The sequence below is a fragment of the Hemitrygon akajei genome, unplaced genomic scaffold, assembly GCF_048418815.1.
Source record: "Hemitrygon akajei unplaced genomic scaffold, sHemAka1.3 Scf000058, whole genome shotgun sequence".
NCBI classification, from domain to species: domain Eukaryota; kingdom Metazoa; phylum Chordata; class Chondrichthyes; order Myliobatiformes; family Dasyatidae; genus Hemitrygon; species Hemitrygon akajei.
The window spans coordinates 6,023,448-6,049,842 of record NW_027331944.1 but is presented as its reverse complement, the minus strand read 5'-3'; positions in this window follow the sequence as shown (position 1 = coordinate 6,049,842).

Genomic DNA, 26,395 nt, shown 5'->3' with positions numbered 1-26,395 from the left:
CCAACACGCCACCACAAAGAAGAGGGCGCTCTCCACAACTGACCTATAGAACATCTTCAGCATCTCACTACAGACATTGAATGACGCCAAACTTCTTAGGAAGTACAGTCGACTCTGTGCCTTCCTGCACAAGGCATCTGTGTTGGCAGTCCAGTCTAGCTTCTCGTCTAACTGTACTCCCAGATACTTGTAGGTCTTAACCTGCTCCACACATTCTCCATTAATGATAACTGGCTCCATATGAGGCCTAGATCTCCTAAAGTCCACCACCATCTCCTTGGTCTTGGTGATATTGAGACGCAGGTAGTTTGAGTTGCACCATATCACAAAGTCCAGTATCAGTTTCCTATACTCCTCCTCCTGTCCATTCCTGACACACCCCACTAATGGATGTGGAGTGGATGTTTCCTATAGTGGGGGAGTCTAGGACCAGAGGACACAGAGAGAATGGATGTGGACAGGATGTTTCCTATAGTGGGGGAGTCTAGGACCAGAGGGCACAGATAGAGTGGATGTGGAAAGGATGTTTCCTTCAGTGTGGGAGTCTAGGACCAGAGGACACAGATAGAGTGGATGTGGAGAGGATGTTTCCTAAATTGGGGGAGTCGAGGACTTGAGGACACAGATAGAGTGGATGTGGAGAGGATGTTTCATATAGTGGGGGAGTCTAGGACCAGGGTACGCAGATAGAGTGGAAGTGGAGCCGAAGTTTCCTACAGTGGGGAGTCTAGGACCAGAGGACACCGATAGAGTGGATGTGGAGAGGATGTTTCCTATAGTGGGGGAGTCTAGGACCAGAGGACAGAGATAAAGTGGATGTTGAGAGGATGTTTCCTGTAGAGGGGGAGTCTAGGACCAGAGCACACTGATAGAGAGGATGTGGTGAGGTTGTTTCCTATAGTGGGTGAGTGTAGGACCAGTGGACACAGATAGAGTGGATGTGGAGAGGATGTTTCCTATAGTGGTGGAGTCTCGGAGCAGTGGACACCGATAGAGTGGATGTGGAGATGATGTTTCCTATCGTGGGGGAGTGTAGGATCAGAGAACACAGTTGGAGTGGATGTGGAAAGGATGTTTACTCTAGTGTGGGAGTCTAGGGCCAGAGGACACAGATAGACTGAGTGTGGAGACGATGTTTCCAAATGTGGGCTTGTCTAGGACCGGAAGACACTGATAGAATGAATGTGGAGAGGATGTTTCCTACACTGGGGTAGTCTGGGACCAGAGGACACAGACAGTGTGGATGTGGAGAGGATGTTTCCTAAAGTGTGGGAGTTTAGGACCAGAGGACACAGATAGAGTGAAGTGGAGTGGATATTTCCTTTAGTGGGAGAGTCTAGGAACAGAGGACTCAGATAGAATGGATGCGGAGAGGATGTTTCCTACGGTGGGGGAGTCCTGGACCAGAGGACATAGAGTGGATTTGGAAAGTGGGTTTCCTTCAGTGTGGGAGTCTAGGACCAGAGGACACAGATAGTGTGGATGTGGAGACCGTATTTTCAAAAGTGGGGGAGTCTGGGCCCAGAGGACACAGATAGATTGGATGTGGAGAGGATGTTTCCTATAGTGGGGGAGTCTAGGACCAGAGATCGAGTGGAAGTGGAGAGGATGTTTCCCACAGTGGGGATTCTAGGACCAGAGGATACCGATAGAGTGCATGTGGAAAGGATGTTTCCTATAGTGTGGGTTCCTGGAACTAGAGGACACAGATAGAGTGTGTACGGCGAGGATGTTTCCTATTGTGGGGGAGTCTAGGACCAGAGGACACAGATAGAGTGGATGTGGAGAGGATGTTTCCTATAGCGGGGGAGTCTAAGACCAGAGGACGCAGATAGAGTATATGTGGAGAGGATGCTTCCTATAGTGGAGGAGTCTAGGACCAGAGGAGACAGATAGATAGATAGATAGATAGATAGATAGATAGATAGATAGATAGATTGATAGATAGATAGATACTTTATTCATCCCCATGGGGAATTTCAACTTTTTTTCCAATGTCCCATACACTTGTTGTAGCAAACCTAATTACATACAATACTTAACTCAGTAAAAAATATGATATGCATCTAAATCACTATCTCAAAAAGCATTAATATTAGCTTTTAAAATGTTCTTAAGTCCTGGCTGTAGAATTGTAAAGCCTAATGGCATTGGGGAGTATTGACCTCTTCATCCTGTCTGAGGAGCATTGCATCGATAGTAACCTGTCGCTGAAACTGCTTCTCTGTCTCTGGATGGTGCTATGTAGAGGATGTTCAGAGTTATCCATAATTGACCGTAGCCTACTCAGCGCCCTTCGCTCAGCTACCGATGTTAAACTCTCCAGTACTTTGCCCACGACAGAGCCCGCCTTCCTTACCAGCTTATTAAGACGTGAGGCGTCCCTCTTCTTAATGCTTCCTCCCCAACACGCCACCACAAAGAAGAGGGCGCTCTCCACAACTGACCTATAGAACATCTTCAGCATCTCACTACAGACATTGAATGACGCCAAACTTCTTAGGAAGTACAGTCGACTCTGTGCCTTCCTGCACAAGGCATCTGTGTTGGCAGTCCAGTCTAGCTTCTCGTCTAACTGTACTCCCAGATACTTGTAGGTCTTAACCTGCTCCACACATTCTCCATTAATGATAACTGGCTCCATATGAGGCCTAGATCTCCTAAAGTCCACCACCATCTCCTTGGTCTTGGTGATATTGAGACGCAGGTAGTTTGAGTTGCACCATATCACAAAGTCCAGTATCAGTTTCCTATACTCCTCCTCCTGTCCATTCCTGACACACCCCACTAATGGATGTGGAGTGGATGTTTCCTATAGTGGGGGAGTCTAGGACCAGAGGACACAGAGAGAATGGATGTGGACAGGATGTTTCCTATAGTGGGGGAGTCTAGGACCAGAGGGCACAGATAGAGTGGATGTGGAAAGGATGTTTCATCTACTGTGGGAGTCTAGGGCCAGAGGACACAGATAGAGTGGATGTGGAGAGGATGTTTCCCATAGTGGGGAGTCTAGGACCATTTGACACAGATAGAGTGGATGTGGAAAGGATGTTTCCTTCAGTGTGGGAGTCTAGGACCAGAGGACACAGATAGAGTGGATGTGGAGAGGATGTTTCCTAAACTGGGGGAGTCGAGGACTTGAGGACACAGATAGAGTGGATGTGGAGAGGATGTTTCATATAGTGGGGGAGTCTAGGACCAGGGTACGCAGATAGAGTGGAAGTGGAGCGGAAGTTTCCTACAGTGGGGAGTCTAGGACCAGAGGACACCGATAGAGTGGATGTGGAGAGGATGTTTCCTAAATTGGGGGAGTCGAGGACTTGAGGACACAGATAGAGTGGATGTGGAGAGGATGTTTCATATAGTGGGGGAGTCTAGGACCAGAGGGCACAGATAGAGTGGATGTAGAAAGGATGTTTCATCTACTGTGGGAGTCTAGGGCCAGAGGACACAGATAGAGTGGATGTGGAGAGGATGTTTCCCATAGTGGGGAGTCTAGGACCATTTGACACAGATAGAGTGGATGTGGAAAGGATGTTTCCTTCAGTGTGGGAGTCTAGGACCAGAGGACACAGATAGAGTGGATGTGGAGAGGATGTTTCCTAAATTGGGGGAGTCGAGGACTTGAGGACACAGATAGAGTGGATGTGGAGAGGATGTTTCATATAGTGGGGGAGTCTAGGACCAGGGTACGCAGATAGAGTGGAAGTGGAGCGGAAGTTTCCTACAGTGGGGAGTCTAGGACCAGAGGACACCGATAGAGTGGATGTGGAGAGGATGTTTCCTAAATTGGGGGAGTCGAGGACTTGAGGACACAGATAGAGTGGATGTGGAGAGGATGTTTCATATAGTGGGGGAGTCTAGGACCAGAGGGCACAGATAGAGTGGATGTAGAAAGGATGTTTCATCTACTGTGGGAGTCTAGGGCCAGAGGACACAGATAGAGTGGATGTGGAGAGGATGTTTCCCATAGTGGGGAGTCTAGGACCATTTGACACAGATAGAGTGGATGTGGAAAGGATGTTTCCTTCAGTGTGGGAGTCTAGGACCAGAGGACACAGATAGAGTGGATGTGGAGAGGATGTTTCCTAAATTGGGGGAGTCGAGGACTTGAGGACACAGATAGAGTGGATGTGGAGAGGATGTTTCATATAGTGGGGGAGTCTAGGACCAGGGTACGCAGATAGAGTGGAAGTGGAGCCGAAGTTTCCTACAGTGGGGAGTCTAGGACCAGAGGACACCGATAGAGTGGATGTGGAGAGGATGTTTCCTATAGTGGGGGAGTCTAGGACCAGAGGACAGAGATAAAGTGGATGTTGAGAGGATGTTTCCTGTAGAGGGGGAGTCTAGGACCAGAGCACACTGATAGAGAGGATGTGGTGAGGTTGTTTCCTATAGTGGGTGAGTGTAGGACCAGTGGACACAGATAGAGTGGATGTGGAGAGGATGTTTCCTATAGTGGTGGAGTCTCGGAGCAGTGGACACCGATAGAGTGGATGTGGAGATGATGTTTCCTATCGTGGGGGAGTGTAGGATCAGAGAACACAGTTGGAGTGGATGTGGAAAGGATGTTTACTCTAGTGTGGGAGTCTAGGGCCAGAGGACACAGATAGACTGAGTGTGGAGACGATGTTTCCAAATGTGGGCTTGTCTAGGACCGGAAGACACTGATAGAATGAATGTGGAGAGGATGTTTCCTACACTGGGGTAGTCTGGGACCAGAGGACACAGACAGTGTGGATGTGGAGAGGATGTTTCCTAAAGTGTGGGAGTTTAGGACCAGAGGACACAGATAGAGTGAAGTGGAGTGGATATTTCCTTTAGTGGGAGAGTCTAGGAACAGAGGACTCAGATAGAATGGATGCGGAGAGGATGTTTCCTACGGTGGGGGAGTCCTGGACCAGAGGACATAGAGTGGATTTGGAAAGTGGGTTTCCTTCAGTGTGGGAGTCTAGGACCAGAGGACACAGATAGTGTGGATGTGGAGACCGTATTTTCAAAAGTGGGGGAGTCTGGGCCCAGAGGACACAGATAGATTGGATGTGGAGAGGATGTTTCCTATAGTGGGGGAGTCTAGGACCAGAGATCGAGTGGAAGTGGAGAGGATGTTTCCCACAGTGGGGATTCTAGGACCAGAGGATACCGATAGAGTGCATGTGGAAAGGATGTTTCCTATAGTGTGGGTTCCTGGAACTAGAGGACACAGATAGAGTGTGTACGGCGAGGATGTTTCCTATTGTGGGGGAGTCTAGGACCAGAGGACACAGATAGAGTGGATGTGGAGAGGATGTTTCCTATAGCGGGGGAGTCTAAGACCAGAGGACGCAGATAGAGTATATGTGGAGAGGATGCTTCCTATAGTGGAGGAGTCTAGGACCAGAGGAGACAGATAGATAGATAGATAGATAGATAGATAGATAGATAGATAGATAGATAGATAGATAGATAGATAGATAGATAGATAGATTGATAGATAGATAGATACTTTATTCATCCCCATGGGGAATTTCAACTTTTTTTCCAATGTCCCATACACTTGTTGTAGCAAACCTAATTACATACAATACTTAACTCAGTAAAAAATATGATATGCATCTAAATCACTATCTCAAAAAGCATTAATAATAGCTTTTAAAATGTTCTTAAGTCCTGGCTGTAGAATTGTAAAGCCTAATGGCATTGGGGAGTATTGACCTCTTCATCCTGTCTGAGGAGCATTGCATCGATAGTAACCTGTCGCTGAAACTGCTTCTCTGTCTCTGGATGGTGCTATGTAGAGGATGTTCAGAGTTATCCATAATTGACCGTAGCCTACTCAGCGCCCTTCGCTCAGCTACCGATGTTAAACTCTCCAGTACTTTGCCCACGACAGAGCCCGCCTTCCTTACCAGCTTATTAAGACGTGAGGCGTCCCTCTTCTTAATGCTTCCTCCCCAACACGCCACCACAAAGAAGAGGGCGCTCTCCACAACTGACCTATAGAACATCTTCAGCATCTCACTACAGACATTGAATGACGCCAACCTTCTTAGGAAGTACAGTCGACTCTGTGCCTTCCTGCACAAGGCATCTGTGTTGGCAGTCCAGTCTAGCTTCTCGTCTAACTGTACTCCCAGATACTTGTAGGTCTTAACCTGCTCCACACATTCTCCATTAATGATCACTGGCTCCATATGAGGCCTAGATCTCCTAAAGTCCACCACCATCTCCTTGGTCTTGGTGATATTGAGACGCAGGTAGTTTGAGTTGCACCATATCACAAAGTCCAGTATCAGTTTCCTATACTCCTCCTCCTGTCCATTCCTGACACACCCCAGTAATGGATGTGGAGTGGATGTTTCCTATAGTGGGGGAGTCTAGGACCAGAGGACACAGAGAGAATGGATGTGGACAGGATGTTTCCTATAGTGGGGGATTCTAGGACCAGAGGGCACAGATAGAGTGGATGTGGAAAGGATGTTTCATCTACTGTGGGAGTCTAGGGCCAGAGGACACAGATAGAGTGGATGTGGAGAGGATGTTTCCCATAGTGGGGAGTCTAGGACCATTTGACACAGATAGAGTGGATGTGGAAAGGATGTTTCCTTCAGTGTGGGAGTCGAGGACTTGAGGACACAGATAGAGTGGATGTGGAGAGGATGTTTCATATAGTGGGGGAGTCTAGGACCAGGGTACGCAGATAGAGTGGATGTGGAGCGGAAGTTTCCTACAGTGGGGAGTCTAGGACCAGAGGACACCGATAGAGTGGATGTGGAGAGGATGTTTCCTAAATTGGGGGAGTCGAGGACTTGAGGACACAGATAGAGTGGATGTGGAGAGGATGTTTCACATAGTGGGGGAGTCTAGGACCAGAGGGCACAGATAGAGTGGATGTAGAAAGGATGTTTCATCTACTGTGGGAGTCTAGGGCCAGAGGACACAGATAGAGTGGATGTGGAGAGGATGTTTCCCATAGTGGGGAGTCTAGGACCATTTGACACAGATAGAGTGGATGTGGAAAGGATGTTTCCTTCAGTGTGGGAGTCTAGGACCAGAGGACACAGATAGAGTGGATGTGGAGAGGATGTTTCCTAAATTGGGGGAGTCGAGGACTTGAGGACACAGATAGAGTGGATGTGGAGAGGATGTTTCATATAGTGGGGGAGTCTAGGACCAGGGTACGCAGATAGAGTGGAAGTGGAGCGGAAGTTTCCTACAGTGGGGAGTCTAGGACCAGAGGACACCGATAGAGTGGATGTGGAGAGGATGTTTCCTATAGTGGGGGAGTCTAGGACCAGAGGACAGAGATAAAGTGGATGTTGAGAGGATGTTTCCTGTAGAGGGGGAGTCTAGGACCAGAGCACACTGATAGAGAGGATGTGGTGAGGTTGTTTCCTATAGTGGGTGAGTGTAGGACCAGTGGACACAGATAGAGTGGATGTGGAGAGGATGTTTCCTATAGTGGTGGAGTCTCGGAGCAGTGGACACCGATAGAGTGGATGTGGAGATGATGTTTCCTATCGTGGGGGAGTGTAGGATCAGAGAACACAGTTGGAGTGGATGTGGAAAGGATGTTTACTCTAGTGTGGGAGTCTAGGGCCAGAGGACACAGATAGACTGAGTGTGGAGACGATGTTTCCAAATGTGGGCTTGTCTAGGACCGGAAGACACTGATAGAATGAATGTGGAGAGGATGTTTCCTACACTGGGGTAGTCTGGGACCAGAGGACACAGACAGTGTGGATGTGGAGAGGATGTTTCCTAAAGTGTGGGAGTTTAGGACCAGAGGACACAGATAGAGTGAAGTGGAGTGGATATTTCCTTTAGTGGGAGAGTCTAGGAACAGAGGACTCAGATAGAATGGATGCGGAGAGGATGTTTCCTACGGTGGGGGAGTCCTGGACCAGAGGACATAGAGTGGATTTGGAAAGTGGGTTTCCTTCAGTGTGGGAGTCTAGGACCAGAGGACACAGATAGTGTGGATGTGGAGAGGATGTTTCCTATAGTGTGGGTTCCTGGAACTAGAGGACACAGATAGAGTGTGTACGGCGAGGATGTTTCCTATTGTGGGGGAGTCTAGGGCCAGAGGACACAGATAGAGTGGATGTGTAGACCGTATTTTCAAAAGTGGGGGAGTCTGGGCCCAGAGGACACAGATAGATTGGATGTGGAGAGGATGTTTCCTATAGTGGGGGAGTCTAGGACCAGAGATCGAGTGGAAGTGGAGAGGATGTTTCCTAAAGTGTGGGAGTTTAGGACCAGAGGACACAGATAGAGTGAAGTGGAGCGGATATTTCCTTTAGTGGGAGAGTCTGGGAACAGAGGACTCAGATAGAATGGATGCGGAGAGGATGTTTCCTACGGTGGGGGAGTCCTGGACCAGAGGACATAGAGTGGATTTGGAAAGTGGGTTTTCTTCAGTGTGGGAGTCTAGGACCAGAGGACACAGATAGTGTGGATGTGGAGACCGTATTTTCAAAAGTGGGGGAGTCTGGGCCCAGAGGACACAGATAGATTGGATGTGGAGAGGATGTTTCCTACAGTGGGGGAGTCTAGGACCAGAGATCGAGTGGAAGTGGAGAGGATATTTCCTAAAGTGTGGGAGTTTAGGACCCGAGGACACAGATAGAGTGCATGTGGAAAGGATGTTTCCTATAGTGTGGGTTCCTGGAACTAGAGGACACAGATAGAGTGTGTACGGCGAGGATGTTTCCTATTGTGGGGGAGCCTAGGACCAGAGGACACAGATAGAGTGGATGTGGAGAGGATTTTTCCTATAGTGGGTGAGTGTAGGACCAGAGGACACAGATAGAGCGGATGTGGAGAGGATATCTCCTACAGTGGGAGTGTATAGGTCCAGAGGGCACAGTAGAGTGGATGTGGGGAAGATGTTTCCTATAGTGGGAGAGTCTCGGACCAGAGGACACAGATAGAGTGGATGTGTAGAGAATGTTTCCTATAGCGGCGGAGTCTAGGACCAGAGGTCACAGATAGAATGGATGTGGAGAGGATGTTTCCTATAGCGGGGGTGTCTAAGACCAGAGGACGCAGATAGAGTATATGTGGAGAGGATGCTTCCTATAGTGGAGGAGTCTAGGACCAGAGGAGACAGATAGATAGATAGATAGATAGATAGATAGATAGATAGATAGATAGTTAGATAGATAGATAGATACTTTATTCATCCCCATGGGGAAATTCAACTTTTTTTCCAATGTCCCATACACTTGTTGTAGCAAAACTAATTACATACAATACTTAACTCAGTAAAAAATATGATATGCATCTAAATCACTATCTCAAAAAGCATTAATAATAGCTTTTAAAAAGTTCTTAAGTCCTGGCGGTAGAATTGTAAAGCCTAATGGCATTGGGGAGTATTGACCTCTTCATCCTGTCTGAGGAGCATTGCATCGATAGTAACCTGTCGCTGAAACTGCTTCTCTGTCTCTGGATGGTGCTATGTAGAAGATGTTCAGAGTTATCCATAATTGACCGTAGCCTACTCAGCGCCCTTCGCTCAGCTACCGATGTTAAACTCTCCAGTACTTTGCCCACGACAGAGCCCGCCTTCCTTACCAGCTTATTAAGACGTGAGGCGTCCCTCTTCTTAATGCTTCCTCCCCAACACGCCACCACAAAGAAGAGGGCGCTCTCCACAACTGACCTATAGAACATCTTCAGCATCTCACTACAGACATTGAATGACGCCAACCTTCTTAGGAAGTACAGTCGACTCTGTGCCTTCCTGCACAAGGCATCTGTGTTGGCAGTCCAGTCTAGCTTCTCGTCTAACTGTACTCCCAGATACTTGTAGGTCTTAACATGCTCCACACATTCTCCATTAATGATCACTGGCTCCATATGAGGCCTAGATCTCCTAAAGTCCACCACCATCTCCTTGGTCTTGGTGATATTGAGTCGCAGGTAGTTTGAGTTGCACCATATCACAAAGTCCTGTATCAGTTTCCTATACTCCTCCTCCTGTCCATTCCTGACACACCCCACTAATGGATGTGGAGTGGATGTTTCCTATAGTGGGGGAGTCTAGGACCAGAGGGCACAGATAGAGTGGATGTGGAGAGGATGTTTCCTAAACTGGGGGAGTCGAGGACTTGAGGACTCAGATAGAGTGAAGTGGAGAGGATATTTCCTTTAGTGGGAGAGTCTAGGAACAGAGGACTCAGATAGAATGGATGCGGAGAGCATGTTTCCTACGGTGGGGGAGTCCTGGACCAGAGGACATAGAGTGGATTTGGAAAGTGGGTTTCCTTCAGTGTGGGAGTCTAGGACCAGAGGACGCAGATAGTGTGGATGTGGAGACCGTATTTTCAAAAGTGGGGGAGTCTGGGCCCAGAGGACACAGATAGATTGGATGTGGAGAGGATGTTTCCTATAGTGGGGGAGTCCAGGACCAGAGATCGAGTGGAATTGGAGAGGATGTTTCCTACAGTGGGGAGTCTAGGACCAGAGGACACCGATAGAGTGCATGTGGAAAGGATGTTTCCTATAGTGTGGGTTCCTGGAACTAGAGGACACAGATAGAGTGTGTACGGCGAGGATGTTTCCTATTGTGGGGGAGTCTAGGACCAGAGGACACAGATAGAGTGAATGTGGAGAGGATGTTTCCTATATTAGGTGAGTGTAGGACTAGAGGACACAGATAGAGAGGATGTGGAGAGGATATTTCCTACATTGGGAGTGTATAGGTCCAGAGGGCACAGATAGAGTGGATGTGGGGAGGATGTTTCCTATAGTAGGGGAGTCTAGGGGAAGAGGACACAGATAAAGTGGAAATGGAGAGGATGTTTCCTATAGTGGGGGAGTCTTGCACCAGAAGACACAGATAGAGTGGATGTGGAGAGGATGTTTCCTATAGTGGGGGTGTCTACGAGTAGAGGAGACAGATAGAGTGGATGTGGAGGGGATGTTTCCTATAGTGGGGGTGTCTACGAGTAGAGGAGACAGATAGAGTGGATGTGGAGAGGATGTTTTGTATAGTGGGAGAGTCTACGACCAGAGGACACAGATAGAGTGGATGTGGAGCGGATGTTTCCTATAGTGGGAGAGTCTAAGACCAGAGGACACAGTTAGAGTGGATGTGGAGAGGATGTTTCCTATAGTGGGGGAGTCTAGGACCAGAGGACACAGATAGAGTGGATGTGGAGAGGATGTTTCCTATAGTGGGGCAGTCTAGGACCAGAGGACACAGATAGAGTGGATGTGGAGCGGATGTTTCCTATAGTGGGAGAGTCTAGGACCAGAGGACACAGATAGAGTGGATGTGGAGAGGATGTTTCCTATAGTGGGGGAGTCTAAGACCAGAGGACACAGATAGAGTGGATGTGGAGAGGATGTTTCCTATAGTGGGAGAGTCTAGGACCAGAGGACAGAGATAGAGTGAATGTGGAGAGAATGTTTTCTATAGTGGGAGAGTCTAGGACCAGAGGACACAGATAGAGTGGATGTGGAGCGGATGTTTCCTATAGTGGGAGAGTCTAGGACCAGAGGACACAGATAGAGTGGATGTGGAGAGGATGTTTCCTATAGTGGGAGAGTCTAGGACCAGAGGTCACAGATAGAGTGGATGTGGAGAGGATGTTTCCTGTAGTGGGAGAGTCTAGGACCAGCGGCCACAGATGGAGTGGATGTGGAGAGGATGTTTCATCTGCAGGGGCTGGCCATTTAGCCCCTCTAACTATCAACAAGTTGACGGCAGCTCTTTAATCTCGTCCACGTTTTTGTGCCCGATCCTGATTTCCTCGTTCCCTTCGGTTTCCACACCTCTGCCGGCCTCTGTTTTATATGAGGACGATCACTGAGATTTCCCGCTGCAGGAATCAGTCTGGCGAGTCTCCAAAGCCAACACTCTCTCACTTCTTATAATCCTCAATGGAATTAAATTCCACCTTCTGCAGCCCCGTGTTGCCCCAACCACTCACCTCCCACCCCTGTCACTGTTTCCACCTCCCCACCTCCCCCCTCACCCGGATCCACCTCTCACTCCCCAGCTCTTGCCCCATCCCCACCCCTCACCTCTTTCCTCGGACTATTTCCCGTCCACTCTCAGTCCAGAGGGAGGGTCTCGGCCCGACATGTTGACGGTCCATTTCCCTCCACAGATGCTGCCCGACCCTCCGGCAGTTTGTCCTTTGGTCTGTATAACCCGTGTTAGTGTGGGGATCGGGATTTTACACCATATTCCAGGTACAATCACAACAAAACACAAATTATTGTCACTCTGCCCCGACCCTCCGGCAGTTTGTCCTTTGGTCTGTATAACCCGTGTTAGTGTGGGGATCGGGATTTCATACCATATTCCAGGTACAATCACAACAAAACACAAATTATTGTCACTCTGCCCCGACCCTCCGGCAGTTTGTCCTTTGGTCTGTATAACCCGTGTTAGTGTGGGGATCGGGATTTTACACCATATTCCAGGTACAATCCCAACAAAACACAAATAATTGTCACTCTGCCCGACCCTCCGGCAGTTTGTCCTTTGGTCTGTATAACCCGTGTTAGTGTGGGGATCGGGATTTTACACCATATTCCAGGTACAATCCCAACAAAACACAAATAATTGTCACTCTGCCCGACCCTCCGGCAGTTTGTCCTTTGGTCTGTATAACCCGTGTTAGTGTGGGGATCGGGATTTTACACCATATTCCAGGTACAATCTCAACAAAGCACAAATAATTGTCACTCTGCCCCGACCCTCCGGCAGTTTGTCCTTTGGTCTGTATAACCCGTGTTAGTGTGTGGATCGGGATTTTACACCATATTCCAGGTACAATCCCAACAAAACACAAATAATTGTCACTCTGCCCCGACCCTCCGACAGTTTGTCCTTTGGTCTGTGTAACCCGTGTTAGTGTGGGGATCGGGATTTCATACCATATTCCAGGTACAATCCCAACAAAACACAAATAATTGTCACTCTGCCCCGACCCTCCGGCAGTTTGTCCTTTGGTCTGTATAACCCGTGTTAGTGTGGGGATCGGGATTTTACACCATATTCCAGGTACAATCCCGACAAAACACAAATAATTGTCACCCTGCCCCGACCCTCCGGCAGTTTGTCCTTTGGTCTGTATAACCCGTGTTAGTGTGGGGATCGGGATTTTACACCATATTCCAGGTACAGTCTCAACAAAGCCCAAATAATTGTCACGGTAATTACCACACTCAAAGACGAGAAAGCTTGCAAACGCTGGAAACCCAAAGCAACACACGGAAAATGATGGAAGAATTCAGCACAACAGGCAGTATGTATGGGAAAGAATAAACAGTACGCATTTTGGACCACGACCCTTTTGCATTACTGAGGAGGAGGGGAAGTGATCTGAATAAAAAGGTGGGGATGGAGAAAGAGGGGGGGTGGAAGGTGATAGCTGAAGTCAAGTGATGGGCTGTTCAAGGGCAGGAGACGAGAGAATCGGAGCGTTTTCAATAGGAGAAAGGGTAAGAGGGGGCACAGGAGGCAGTATTAGGGCTGGTGAGCAGAAATGAAAGCTCTGGGCGGGGAGTGCGGAACTGAGAAGTGGGTGGGGGGTATTTGTTTACTGGAAGGAGAATTCAATATTCATACAATAAGGTTGGAGAGCACTCAGATGGAATATAAGTTCAGAGTGGGGCATAGAGTAATTGGGTGGGGGGTATTTGTTTACTGGAAGGAGAATTCAATATTCATACAATAAGGTTGGAGAGCACTCAGATGGAACATAAGTTCAGAGTGGGGCATAGTGTAATTGGGTGGGGGGGGGTATTTGTTTACTGGAAGGAGAATTCAATATTCATACAATAAGGCTGGAGAGCACTCAGATGGAATATAAGTTCAGAGTGGGGCATAGAGTAATTGGGTGGGGGGGGGGTATTTGTTAACTGGAAGGAGAATTCAATATTCATACAATAAGGTTGGAGAGCACTCAGATGGAATATAAGTTCAGAGTGGGGCATAGAGTAATTGGGTGGGGGGGTATTTGTTTACTGGAAGGAGAATTCAATATTCATACAATAAGGTTGGAGAGCACTCAGAAGGAACATAAGTTCAGAGTGGGGCATAGAGTAATTGGGTGGGGGGGGTATTTGTTTACTGGAAGGAGAATTCAATATTCATACAATAAGGCTGGAGAGCACTCAGATGGAATATAAGTTCAGAGTGGGGCATAGAGTAATTGGGTGGGGGGGTATTTGTTAACTGGAAGGAGAATTCAATATTCATACAATAAGGTTGGAGAGCACTCAGATGGAATATAAGTTCAGAGTGGGGCATAGAGTAATTGGGTGGGGGGGTATTTGTTTACTGGAAGGAGAATTCAATATTCATACAATAAGGTTGGAGAGCACTCAGAAGGAACATAAGTTCAGAGTGGGGCATAGAGTAATTGGGTGGGGGGGGGGGTATTTGTTTACTGGAAGGAGAATTCAATATTCATACAATAAGGTTGGAGAGCACTCAGATGGAACATAAGTTCAGAGTGGGGCATAGAGTAATTGGGTGGGGGGTATTTGTTTACTGGAAGGAGAATTCAATATTCATACAATAAGGTTGGAGAGCACTCAGATGGAATATAAGTTCAGAGTGGGGCATAGAGTAATTAGGTGGGGGGGCATTTGTTTACTGGAAGGAGAATTCAATATTCATACAATAAGGTTGGAGAGCACTCAGATGGAATATAAGTTCAGAGTGGGGCATAGAGTAATTGGGTGGGGGGGTATTTGTTTACTGGAAGGGGAATTCAATATTCATACACTAAGGTTGGAGAGCACTCAGATGGAACATAAGTTCAGAGTGGGGCATAGAGTAATTGGGTGGGGGGGCATTTGTTTACTGGAAGGAGAATTCAATATTCATACAATAAGGTTGGAGAGCACTCAGATGGAACATAAGTTCAGAGTGGGGCATAGAGTAATTGGGTGGGGGGGGCATTTGTTTACTGGAAGGAGAATTCAATATTCATACAATAAGGTTGGAGAGCACTCAGATGGAACATAAGTTCAGAGTGGGGCATAGAGTAATTGGGTGGGGGGGCATTTGTTTACTGGAAGGAGAATTCAATATTCATACAATAAGGTTGGAGAGCACTCAGATGGAACATAAGTTCAGAGTGGGGCATAGAGTAATTGGGTGGGGGGGTATTTGTTTACTGGAAGGAGAATTCAATATTCATACACTAAGGTTGGAGAGCACTCAGATGGAACATAAGTTCAGAGTGGGGCATAGATTAATTGGGTGGGGGGGGTATTTGTTTACTGGAAGGAGAGTTCAATATTCATACACTAAGGTTGGAGGGCACCCAGATGGAATATAAGGTTTCGCTCCTCCACCCTGAGGGTGGTTTTATCTTGGCACAAGAGGAGGCCATTGATGGAGACGTCGGAATGGGAACGTTTGGCCACTGTAAAGTCCCCCTTGTGCCAGATGATACAGAGATGCTCGACAGAAAGGTCTCCCAATTTATGGCGGGTCTCACCAATATAAAGGAGGCCGCATCGGGAGCACGGGACACAATAGATGACCCCCGCGGATTCGCAGGTGCAGTGCTCCTAGGCGGACTGCTTTGTGTCTGAATGGAGGTGTACGGTTAGCTGTTGCACTTAGGACTCTCGCAGGGGTATGTAGCTGGCGGGAGATCAGTGAGGAGGAATGAATGAACAAGGGAATTTCGGAGGGAGTGATCCCCGTTGAAAGAAGAGGGTGCGGTGGACGAGGAAGATAAAAATACGAATAGTTGTAAGATCCCTTTGGCGACGGTGGAAGTCGCAGAGGCTCATGGGGTGGTAGGTAAGGACAAGAGGAACTCTGTTACTATTACGGTGGTCGGAAGTTGGGTGAGCACGGACGTACGACAAATGTGGGCATCAAGAGTGGAGGGAGGACAGCCGCATCCTGGGAACAGATGCAGCGCAAGCAAAGAAACTGAGAAGAGGGTCGGGCATTTCACAAGTGGCAGGTTGGGAAGAGGTACGGTCGAGATAGATAGATAGATAGATAGATACTTTATTCATCCCCATGGGGAAATTCAACTTTTTTTCCAATGTCCCATACACTTGTTGTAGCAAAACTAATTACATACAATACTTAACTCAGTAAAAAAATATGATATGCATCTAAATCACCGTCTCAAAAAGCATTAATAATAGCTTTTAAAAAGTTCTTAAGTCCTGGCGGTAGAATTGTAAAGCCTAATGGCATTGGGGAGTATTGACCTCTTCATCCTGTCTGAGGAGCATTGCATCGATAGTAACCTGTCGCTGAAACTGCTTCTCTGTCTCTGGATGGTGCTATGTAGAGGATGTTCAGAGTTATCCATAATTGACCGTAGCCTACTCAGCGCCCTTCGCTCAGCTACCGATGTTAAACTCTCCAGTACTTTGCCCACGACAGAGCCCGCCTTCCTTACCAGCTTATTAAGGCGTGAGGCGTCCCTCTTCTTAATGCTTCCTCCCCAACACGCCACCACAAAGAAGTGGGCGCTCTCCACAACTGACCTATAGAACATCTCCAGCATCTCACTACAGACATTGAATGACGCCAACCTTCTTAGGAAGTACATCTCCAAGGGTATCAGCAGGTTTGTAAAAGGCACCAAGTACACTGAAGACGCTGTGCTCGAATCCACACGGACAGACTAGCTGGAGGAACTCGGCAGGACGAATGCTGTCATCTGATACAGCCCGACCCGCTGAGCTCCTCCAGCTAGTCTGTACGCGTTGGGTTTATAAAAGAAGCCGGTTGACAACTTGTCTCTGCGGATGAAGACAGAGAGAGAGGTCAGGAAAGGAGTCGGAAGTTGGAATCAAACTTGCTAACCGTGCCGTGCACATCCGTACAAAAAGCCAAAAGCATGAATAATGAATCACGCAAGTCTCTCGACAATTGTACGCGCATCCCACTCATCACATGCGCTAAAACCATCTTCAATCATCTCCCTCTGCTTCCGGTCATCGAGCCCGAAGTGAATCCACTTCACATGCTGCCCGAGAATCCCACGCGACCGAACTTTCCAGATCAGCTGCAGTGCAGGATCTTGTTAGAGGCTTTACCAGCGTCCATATGGACAGCATCACTGCCTAACTTCATCTACCTCCACAGTTATCTCTTCCGAAATCTCCAGAATCCTTGACAGGTATGATGTCCCACTGGGTGGTGCAGACGGAAATTTCTCAATAACCAATGTCTAACCACCGAGACTTTAGCCTTACTGCACGCAGAAAAAAAATCCAATCCCAGCTGTAAAATTATCAACCTGGATTGAAGCCCGTATACCATTTATGTCAAACTCAAGGCCCGCGGGCCAAATCCGGCCCGCGGTGGAATTATCTTTGGCCCGCGAGATAACATCTAATTACTATTAAAGCTGGCCCCAGTAATCGAAGCGCCTATGGCGTATGATATGGCTAATGCTGAGTTCATTCAGGTACCAGGTTTTCAGGGTTTTTAGTGTTTATTCGGCAGTCTTCTTCATCAGAGACGGAATTTGTAAAGTGAAACACTTTGTAGTTATAGCAGAGACTGAGACACATGAGAGCAGGCTGAAAAAACGGAGGCAACGAAAGCTGCGTTCGCACGCGTCCGACTGATCCGGCCCGCATGAAGCTGCATTTTGTCTCAATCCGGCCCGTGACCTAAAATGAGTTTGACACCCCTGCCGTATACTGTCAGTTCTATATTCTGAGAGACTCCATCTATGTTATAAGCCACACACAGAAGTCTTGTTGCCGACTATTTGCCGTTGTGTCCCTGCCAGTTTCGATTGACAGACTTAGGTGGGACGGGAACATAAGGGTCTTCTGCCTGCGCCGTTGTTCAGGTTGGTTCACCGGTCTGTAGATTGTGAGAGGATGCGGATACACTTCAGCTTGCCTCCAGCAGCTAAACTGAGCACATTTGATCACTATCTTCTTGCTGTGTGGGATCTTGCCCAGCACAGTTGGCTGTGATGTTTCCCCCAGGGTAGCAGAAACACAACGTAAAATTGTAAAATGGAAAATGCTGGGAACGCAGCACATCAGGCCACGTCTGTGAAAGGGGAAATGGCGGAGACACAGTTTCAGATCTGGGGCTATCCAAGATGCTGCCGATTTGCTGAATATTTCCAGCATTTTCTATTTTTAACTTTAAATTTCCTGCAAGAACAGTTTTTGATTATTTTTAATGCGCAGATATTAAATGAGTGGAGACTTGCGGATGTTGTTCCCTCATTCAAGAAAGTGAGTAGAGATAGTCAAGGAATTTATACACCAACGAGTCTTACTTCAGTGGTTGGGAAGTTGATCGAGAAGATCCTGAGCGATCCTGATTTACGAACATTTGTAGAGGCACGATTATTACGAGCCTGATTGAATTTTTTTAAGGATGGGACTAAACATATTGGTGAAAGTAGAACAGGAGATGTAGTGTATATGGATTTCAGCAAGACATTTGATAAGGTACCCCCATGCAAGGCTAATCGAGAAGGTAAGGAGGCGTGGGATCCAAGGAGAACTTGCTTCGTGAATCCAGAATTGGCTTTTCCGCAGAAGACAAAGAGTGGTTGTAGACGGGTCATACTCTGCACGCAAGTCGGAGATTAATGCCGCGACTCAGTGATCTGTTCTGGGACCTCTTCTCTTAGCAATTTTTGGAAATGGCCTGGATGAGGAAGTGGAGGGATAGGTTAATGAATTTGTTGATGGCACGTTGGCTGGGGATACTGTGGAGAGTGTGGAGGGCTGTCAGAGGTTACAGGGACGCGATTTGATCCAGAACTGGGCTGAGAAGTGGCAGATGGAGTTCATCCCAGGTAAGTGCGAGGTGGTTCATTTTGAAAGGTCAAATATGACGGTAGAATATAATACTAATGGTAAGGGAATTATAGGGCAGTTAGTCTGACCTCAGTGGCCAGGAAGATGTTAGAGTGTATTATGGGTGAGTTTTTTGAGTATTGTAATTGGGGAAACGCATGATGAAGTAGGCCAGTCAGCAGGATTCCTTTAGAAGAGATCTTGTATGACAATTCGCTCAGAGTACTTTGAGGAAATAACAGGCAGGATAGACAAAGCAAAGCCAGTGGATGTTGTTTACTTGGATTTTACCCCATTCAAGGCTTATTGAGAGAGTAAGAAGGCATGCAATCCATTGCTTCCAGAGCTGGCTTGCCCACAGAAGGCAAAGAGTGGTTGTAGATGGGTCATATTCTGCATGGAGGTCGGTGACCAGTGGTGTGCCTCAGGGATTTGTTCTGGGACCCCTACTCTTCGTGATTTTTATCAATGACCTGGATGAGGAAGTGGAGGGATGGGTTAGTAAATTTGCTGATGACACAAAGGTTGGAGGTATTGTGGATAGTGTGGAGGGCTGTCAGAGGTTACAGCGGGACATCGATAGGATGCAAAACTGGGCTGAGAAGTGGCAGATGGAGTTCAACTCAAAGAAGTGTGAAGTGGTTCATTTTGGTAGGTCAAATATGATGGTAGAATATTGTATTAATGGTCAGACTCTTGGCAGTGTGGAGGATCAGAGTGATCCTGGGGTCCGAGTCCATGAGACACTCGAAGCTGCTGTGTAGGTTGGCTGAGTGGATCGGAAGGCTTACGGTGCATTGGCCTTCATTAACCGCGGGATTGAGTTTAAGAGCCCAGCGGTAATGTTACAGCTACACAGGACCCCGGTCAGACCCCACTTGGAGTACTGTGCTCAGTTCTGGTCACCTCGCTAACCGAAGGATGTGCAAACTACAGGAAGGGTGTAGAGGGGATAGATAAGAACGTTGCCTGGATTGGAGGGCAGGCCTTCTGAGAATGGGTTGAGTGAGCTCGGCCATTTCCCCTTGGAGAAATGGAGGATGAGAGGTGACCCGATAGAGGTGTATAACGTGATGAGGGGCAATGATCGGGCGGGTAGGCAGAGGCGTATTCTCACGGCTGAAATGAGTGACACGAGAGGGCACAGTTTTAAGGTGCTGGGAAGGAGGTGCCGAGGCAATGTCCGGGGTATGTTTTCTTTTCTTTTACGCAGACAGTGGTGTGTACGTGGACAATGCTGCCGGCGATGGTGGTGGGGGCGGACAGAGTAGGGTCCTTGCAGGGGTGTCAAACTCATTTTAGGTCACGGGCCGGATTGAGCAAAATGCAGCTTCATGCGGGCCGGATCAGTCGGACGCGTGCGAACGCAGCTTCCGTTGCCTCCGTTTTTTCAGCCTGCTCTCATGTGTCTCAGTCTCTGCTATAACTACAAAGTGTTTCACTTTACAAATTCCGTCTCTTATGAAGAAGACTGCCGAATAAACACTAAAAACCCTGAAAACCTGGTACCTGAATAAACTCAGCATTAGCCATATCATACGCCATAGGCGCTTCGATTACTGGGGCCAGCTTTAATAGTAATTAGATATTATCTCGCGGGCCAAAGATAATTCCACCGCGGGCCTTGAGTTTGACATATATGTCCTGGGCAAACAATTTTGTGCCGAACCTCTACTTCCTTTAGAAATTACCCAGGGTTACACACAGCCCTCTATTTGACTAAGATCCATGTTCCTATCCAAGTGTCTCTTCAAAGACCCTATCATATCCGCCTCCACCACCATCGCCAGGGGCCCTTTCCACGGTCTCACCACTCTCTGCGTAAAAAATAATTACCCTTGATATCTCCTCTGTGCCCACTCTCCAGCACCTTGAAACTGTGCCCTCTCATGTTAGCCATTTCAGCCCTGGGGAAAAAAATCCATAACAAAACTGCAGGAATTAGGAGGTAGGGCAGTATCTATGCAGAGAAATAAACGGTCGACGTTTCGCGTCAAGAAACTCCTCTCCATACTCCTCTCCGACGATTTGGGTTCTTCCAGCAAATAGTTCGGCAGACTCTTTTGTGTTTCCTATTCCCATTGTCTGATTTTAAAATCACACATGTTCTGCATTACAGCTACGTCTCTATCAACAATGAAGATTATCCGGGTTTCCCACTGAACATCTGTGCTGCCTCTTGTTCCATATAACAATCACAGCACGGAAACAGGCCATTCCTGCCCTCCTAGTCCATGCCGAACTCTTAATCTCACCTAGTCCCACCGACCCGCACTCAGCCCATAACCCTCCACTCCTTTCCTGTCCATATACCTATCCAATTTTACCTTAAATGACACAAATGAACTGGCCTCTACTACTTCTACAGGAAGCACATTCCACACAGCTATCACTCTCTGAGTAAAGAAATACCCCCTCGTGTTTCCCTTAAACTTTTGCCCCCTAACTCTCAAATCATGTCCTCTCGTTTGAGACTCCCCTACTCTCAATGGAAACAGCCTATTCACGTCAACTCTGTCTATCCCTCTCAACATTTTAAATACCTCGATCAAATCCCCCCTCAACCTTCTACGCTCCAATGAATAGAGACCTAACTTGTTCAACCTTTCTCTGTAACTTAAGTGCTGAAACCCAGGTAACATCCTAGTAAATCGTCTCTGCACTCTCTCTAATTTATTGATATCTTTCCTATAATTCGGTGACCAGAACTGTACACAATATTCCAAATTTGGCCTGACCAATGCCTTGTACAATTTTAACATTACATCCCAACTTCTGTACTCAATGCTCTGATTTATAAAGGCCAGCGTTCCAAAAGCCTTCTTCACCACCCTATCTACATGAGACTCCACCTCCAGGGAACTACGCACTGTTATTCCTAGATCTTGCACTGTTATTCCTAGAATAATACAATGACGCAGAATTGTATTATTTATGTTCTGTGTGTTATCTCAAATCTCAATGTACTTGCCCGTGTTCCCGCTGCAAGTCACCGATTCTTTGTACCTGTACATAATTGTGCACTTGGCAATAAATTTAACAGGACCTGAAAAATCTCACTTATCTGAGATGCTCTAAAATTTGCACCATTCAGTTCAGCTTCCCTTCAGAAGGTACAAACCAGCAGCCAGACTGTCTAATAAATTTCCACACGATTGAACTGCCCCATCGGTTTATCAGTCTTTTAATTTTTCACTGCTTACTTAACTTGATTAAATTCAGCTTTTCATCTATGTATTACGTTGTACTGCTGCAGTAAAGACGATGTTCTATAGGTCAGTTGTGGAGAGCGCCCTCTTCTTTGTGGTGGCGTGTTGGGGAGGAAGCATTAAGAAGAGGGACGCCTCACGTCTTAATAAGCTGGTAAGGAAGGCGGGCTCTGTCGTGGGCAAAGTACTGGAGAGTTTAACATCGGTAGCTGAGCGAAGGGCGCTGAGTAGGCTACGGTCAATTATGGATAACTCTGAACATCCTCTACATAGCACCATCCAGAGACAGAGAAGCAGTTTCAGCGACAGGTTACTATCGATGCAATGCTCCTCAGACAGGATGAAGAGGTCAATACTCCCCAATGCCATTAGGCTTTACAATTCTACCGCCAGGACTTAAGAACTTTTTAAAAGCTATTATTAATGCTTTTTGAGAGAGTGATTTAGATGCATATCATATTTTTACTGAGTTAAGTATTGTATGTAATTAGTTTTGCTACAACAAGTGTATGGGACATTGGAAAAAAAGTTGAATTTCCCCATGGGGATGAATAAAGTATCTATCTATCTATCTATCTATCTATCTATCTATCAGTTCTTGACATTTGCCGGTGATATCTTTACCCTGATTCTGATGATGGCATGGTAGACCCGCCCACCGGTCACGTGATCTTCGGCGCAAGTGGTCCGAAGCCCCGCCCCCACTGAAGCGGCAACAATCACTTTGCGCATGCTCTGTCTTGGGATGATCTGGTCTGCTGGGTCGCGACTGCGAGACGGCCCTTTTGCCCCCCTGCGGGGCGGGGAGCCGGGAGAGGATGACTGTCTGCGGGACAAGACATCAATTTCCAATCGGCGAGTATTGACATCAACAGGGATGCTGCGAGCACGCAGAAACTGATTCGGAAGGCTGGCGCTGTTAGACTGGACACGATCCGGCTCTATGAAGAATCACACCGTAGCCGGGGAAGTGATAACTGCTAATTGTTAGACAGCTTGAGGTAACTTATTTTTATTCGGTTTTACTTCTCTTTCCATCTTCGTAAATCTGTAATGCCCCCGCGACACGCTAATGTCCTTGCGGATCAATGAAGTGTACAGTCTTTCTAACTTGGCGGCCGATCCCGGGCGGAGAGGTCCGATGTCGGGCGGTATAACCCGTTAACATCCTGGAACTGCGGCTGCGACCGACTTCCTGGGCAGAACCTGCCCGGGACGATCCGGGTTGTCAGACGTTCACACCGAACCACACCCTGTCTGGACTGCTCCTGTGGCTCCTCCCACAGACCCCTGTCTGGACTGCTCCTGTGGCTCCTCCCACAGACCCCTGCTGACTGCTCCTGTGGCTCCTCCCACAGACCCCTGTCTGGTCTGCTCCTGTGGCTCCTCCCACAGACCCCTGCTGACAGCTCCTGTGACTCCACCCACAGACCCCTGCTGACTGCTCCTGTGACTCCTCCCACAGACCCCTGCTGACAGCTCCTGTGACTCCTCCCACAGACCCCTGCTGACAGCTCCTGTGGCTCCTCCCACAGACCCCTGCTGACAGCTCCTGTGACTCCTCCCACAGACCCCTGCTGACTGCTCCTGTGGCTCCTCCCACAGACCCCTGCTGACAGCTCCTGTGACTCCTCCCACAGACCCCTGCTGACTGCTCCTGTGGCTCCTCCCACAGACCCCTGTCTGGACTGCTCCTGTGGCTCCTCCCACAGACCCCTGCTGACTGCTCCTGTGGCTCCTCCCACAGACCCCCCACTGACTGCTCCTGTGGCTCCTCCCACAGACCCCTGATGACTGCTCCTGTGGCTCCTCCCACAGACCCCCTGCTGACTGCTCCTGTGGCTCCTCCCACAGACCCCTGTCTGGACTGCTCCTGTGGCTCCTCCCACAGACCCCCTGCTGACTGCTCCTGTGGCTCCTCCCACAGACCCCTGTCTGGACTGCTCCTGTGGCTCCTCAAACAGACCCCTGTCTGGACTGCTCCTGTGGCTCCTCCCACAGACCCCCTGCTGACTGCTCCTGTGGCTCCTCCCACAGACCCCTGCTGACTGCTCCTGTGGTTCCCCCCACAGACTCCTGCTGACTGCTCCTGTGGCTCCTCCCACAGACCCCTGCTGACAGCTCCTGTGGCTCCTCCCACAGACCCCTGCTGACAGCTCCTGTGGCTCCTCCCACAGACCCCCTGCTGACTGCTCCTGTGGCTCCTCCCACAGACCCCTGTATAAAGGCGATTGAGGCCTGAGCCCGGCCTCATTCTCCAGGATGTTGTGTTGTTCATTCTTCCAGTCAATAAAAGCCGATACCTCGTTTCTTACGTCTGAGTGAGTTATTGATGGTGCATCAATTACTCTTCTATTTAAATTTTGCACTGCTTATTTAACTTCTTAAAATTCAGTTGTGTATCTATTATTAAGTGTTACGTTCTGTTGCGAAGTGAAGACAACCGATATCACATGATATTTGCCGTTGAGCCTCCTGTCACGTGATCTAGTTTATCGCAGTGCTGCAGCGGCTGCGGGTTTGTTTCCGAGCACCCACCCTTCACTCCCGCAAAGTCATTTTGCGCATATATGCTCGTTTCTGGGATGGGCGGTGTTTGCGTTCTGCGTTGAAGTGAGTCGATGTCGGCGGATTTACCTGTGCATTTTTTTAAAAAAAAGTGTACACTTCAGTTCAGCCTCCCTCCAGAACTTCCAAAGCAGCAATCAGGCTGAATAATATTTCCACACAGTTAAAATGAACTTCCAAAGCAGCAATCAGGCTGAATAATATTTCCACACAGTTAAAATGAACTTCCAAAGCAGCAATCAGGCTGAATAATATTTCCACACAGTTAAAATGAACTTCCAAAGCAGCAATCAGGCTGAATAATATTTCCACACAGTTAAAATGAACTTCCAAAGCAGCAATCAGGCTGAATAATATTTCCACACAGTTAAAATGGACTTCCAAAGCAGCAATCAGGCTGAATAATATTTCCACACAGTTAAAATGAACTTCCAAAGCAGCGATCAGGCTGAATAATATTTCCACACAGTTAAAATGAACTTCCAAAGCAGCAATCAGGCTGAATAATATTTCCACACAGTTAAAGTGAACAGTTAAAATGAACTTCCAAAGCAGCAATCAGGCTGAATAATATTTCCACACAGTTAAAGTGAACAGTTAAAATGAACTTCCAAAGCAGCAATCAGGCTGAATAATATTTCCACACAGTTAAAATGAACAGTTAAAATGAACTTCCAAAGCAGCAATCAGGCTGAATAATATTTCCACACAGTTAAAATGGACTTCCAAAGCAGCAATCAGGCTGAATAATATTTCCACACAGTTAAAATGAACTTCCAAAGCAGCGATCAGGCTGAATAATATTTCCACACAGTTAAAATGAACTTCCAAAGCAGCAATCAGGCTGAATAATATTTCCACACAGTTAAAGTGAACTTCCAAAGCAGCAATCAGGCTGAATAATATTTCCACACAGTTAAAATGGACTTCCAAAGCAGCAATCAGGCTGAATAATATTTCCACACAGTTAAAATGAACTTCCAAAGCAGCAATCAGGCTGAATAATATTTCCACACAGTTAAAATGAACTTCCAAAGCAGCAATCAGGCTGAATAATATTTCCACACAGTTAAAATGAACTTCCAAAGCAGCAATCAGGCTGAATAATATTTCCACACAGTTAAAATGAACTTCCAAAGCAGCAATCAGGCTGAATAATATTTCCACACAGTTAAAATGAACTTCCAAAGCAGCAATCAGGCTGAATAATATTTCCACACAGTTAAAATGAACAGTTAAAATGAACTTCCAAAGCAGCAATCAGGCTGAATAATATTTCCACACAGTTAAAGTGAACAGTTAAAATGAACTTCCAAAGCAGCAATCAGGCTGAATAATATTTCCACACAGTTAAAATGGACTTCCAAAGCAGCAATCAGGCTGAATAATATTTCCACACAGTTAAAATGAACTTCCAAAGCAGCAATCAGGCTGAATAATATTTCCACACAGTTAAAATGAACAGTTAAAATGAACTTCCAAAGCAGCAATCAGGCTGAATAATATTTCCACACAGTTAAAATGGACTTCCAAAGCAGCAATCAGGCTGAATAATATTTCCACACAGTTAAAATGAACTTCCAAAGCAGCGATCAGGCTGAATAATATTTCCACACAGTTAAAATGAACTTCCAAAGCAGCAATCAGGCTGAATAATATTTCCACACAGTTAAAGTGAACTTCCAAAGCAGCAATCAGGCTGAATAATATTTCCACACAGTTAAAATGAACTTCCAAAGCAGCAATCAGGCTGAATAATATTTCCACACAGTTAAAATGAACTTCCAAAGCAGCAATCAGGCTGAATAATATTTCCACACAGTTAAAATGAACTTCCAAAGCAGCAATCA